We start from the raw sequence: 2,977 nt of genomic DNA on the forward strand, positions 1-2,977 counted from the left end.
AAAGAACCGTGTTTCTTTGGTAATACTCACTTATTAATGACTAATGACATGTCTCGTAAACTGGAAATGAAAGAATTAAATTTCATAATGGTGACGAAAGTTCATTAATTCTTTGTGGGAATTGAAATACAATAGTAAAAAACGTATTAATGACTAATGACATGTCTCGTAAACTGGAAATGAAAGAATTAAATTTCATAATGATGACGAAAGTTCATTAATTCTTTGTGGGAATTGAAATACAATAGTAAAAAACGTAGTACATAAATAAAGATCGTCGATGTTGCTTCTTTAAAACCGCATCCAATCTTTGCTTTCCTTTAAGCTCCATGTTTGAAGTGTTGTGCCATCCGTTTCTCCTTTAGCTTCTTGATTGGCTGCATATTAAACCTGCTACAAATCTATCTTAAATATGACGACCTAAATTGTTCGATTACAACTTAAAATAACCTTGGTCCAAAATAGAACATAAAACAACAAATTCAAAAAAAAAACAAATGTCTCATTAACAAAGTTCAGAAATTGCTTCATTGCTTAAATGTTTCTTAGAACTCCATTGGCTGCTTGCCTAACTTAATTTCCTTCATTTTTGTGGCAGATGACTTGTCAGATGCTTCAGTCGTCTCCACGGCACCTTTCTGTGGTGTGATCTTTTGGGAATTCAGCACAGGTTCAGACTCAATCATCTCTCTCATTTGCTCCTAACAAAAATTAATTGTTACTAAAAAGCCATTGTATCAAAAAAATTAGTTCAAGTTAAAATTAAATTCACCATTATTGAATCTGATTTCGAAGTGTCCCTTGTCGAAGTTGAAATTGCTTGTTCCTAAAAGAGGACAATATTTATTAGTAAAACCAAACATACGAAAATAAAGTGTGTAAATGTTAGTCATTAATTGGTCTTATACCTTTCTTGCATTATTCATAGCATCCCACTTAGCAATTGTTCTTGGGTCATCACATAAACTGACCACCCCAAATGACTTCGATTTTTGTTGAATGTTATATAAATCGATCCACTCGAATTTTTGCCACAAATGTCCCGTCTAGTAGGGGCCTGAAATGGGGAGGGACGACACTTTGTACATCTGAAACGATATTTAAACATTAATCAGTAACATTATAAGTTGGTTACATATTATTGCAAACTGTATGTAAATGAGTTTTTGGTTACCTCATCTTCGTCAAGGATGGTTTGTGCTGTTTTCCCAAGCAAATCAACCATTACATCATCCCAAATATTGAACTCAACCGAATCTGGATCTTCATATGTCACAATAAACTTGACTTGAAACCTTGGTATTGGTGATGTTACCCCCACACCCTTCATTGTGCAATTATTGTTAATTTTTTCCCTGTCACAATACCACAACCCATCTTCTTCTTGCTTCACTTTTGATCTGCATTCTTTGCAAGAGTAGTAGTACCAACTATTACCAGATGTATCTAACTCAATAATCTTGGCCATTGTGACATATGCCCCTCCTTTGGTTAAATTTGGTATCTCTGATAGTGTTTTGATGTTTGCACTTGCGAGGATTGGAGGGTGGTACCCAGCAGTTTTTGGAGCCCCAAAGATGGGTTCATCATCATCTGGAAAACTGGTAAGAAAAATGGCTTAATTAATTTAAGCTGAAGTGGGAATGTTAAAAAAATTTTGAACTCAAAATGTTACTGGATTTTATTTGGATTGTTTTTTTTGGACTGTTTTTTTCAAATAATTTTTTTGACGGTTTTCGACTGCTGCATTTGGTGGACGATTTCTGGAGATTTCATGTTGTGCCATTTTTGGTCAATAACAATTAATGCAACTTCTATTCCCCTAAAGAAAATAACATCACAAAAATCGGATTTAGATGTCATACCTATTGTTGAACACTTTCACCTCGTTCATATCTGGATTGACCAATATTTTTGTTGCACCCCATGTTGTTGTTATGCTAACTTCCCCTGCATAGTAGGAAATAATGAGACAATTTTTTTCCAACATTTTTTTCTTAAATTTTGTAAGTCATCAAAGTCTTTGTAATGCTGAAAAAGGTATTTGAATCACCAGAATTTTATACCTTCATAAACTGATCGTTTTACGAAAAGCATGACCAATGTTGGCTTTGGTTTGTTAATGAATTCTTGCTCAATTTCTGCAATTTGTTGAAGGTAATCCCCAAACAATGAGCAGCACATGTTTTGGTTCCTGAAAAAACAGTTTGTAATCATTATTTTGATATGGTGTTAAGTTTGGCATATTGTTTATAGAATATAGTCGACTTACAGATTATTGCCCAAAACAATAGTCCTCCTTTTCTTTCCATTGCTGTCTCTTATTGGATAAATGTGCTCCAACCTTCCAATTACGTCTGTGACAGAAATTTTCAGTTGTTAGTTAACAAAATTTTTCAGTTGGTAGTAAACACTTAGGGTGCATATATGAAAAATTAATTGTAGGCCATTGTTGCTTACCAATATAAAGTCTATTTGGCATTGCTCCAAACACGACCTCATTGAAAGTGTAGAAAGCATGGGTAGAAAGAGGAATATCTACATTTGGAATCGGTACCACCCTAGTGCTATACTCGAACAAATCTTGCACGGGTGAATTGTTGCCATGTCAAGTCCCACTCGGTTTGATGATACACTGAACCTTCTGATTTTGTATGTGCTCCCTTCATTAAGGTGCTCTAAGAAAAGGCGCGTCAGCCTCTGGTTGACTGATGCCTGAATTGTGTCTCCCTGCATTCATTCATATTTGTTAATACCTTGTGACAATAATTTGAAAAAGACCACAGGAAAAGGGGAAAAGGGAGACTTACATTCTCATCAATTAGGATGAGTTCTACACCTATCACGTCCTGGGGATTTGTCTCCGACTTTCTGTACCACAATCTCATAACCCGAACAGTTATTTGTTCCGTCCTTGATGTTTCTTTGGTGATGCTCGAAATTGGAATGCTCTGGATGTGTGCCATAATCTCAAGTT

General features: G+C 35.2%; 1 long non-coding RNA gene across 1 annotated transcript; it reads right to left on the minus strand.

Moving 5' to 3' along the window:
• Positions 1 to 592: 592 nt before the first annotated feature.
• On the minus strand, positions 593 to 995 carry LOC141627095 (uncharacterized). The gene is made up of 3 exons (XR_012536656.1): positions 909 to 995; positions 773 to 826; positions 593 to 701 (listed from the first exon to the last, which is right to left on the minus strand). It is a non-coding gene; the product is annotated as an uncharacterized LOC141627095 (long non-coding RNA).
• Positions 996 to 2,977: the final 1,982 nt, after the last annotated feature.

This window comes from Silene latifolia, chromosome Y, assembly GCF_048544455.1.
Source record: "Silene latifolia isolate original U9 population chromosome Y, ASM4854445v1, whole genome shotgun sequence".
Lineage (NCBI taxonomy): Eukaryota > Viridiplantae > Streptophyta > Magnoliopsida > Caryophyllales > Caryophyllaceae > Silene > Silene latifolia.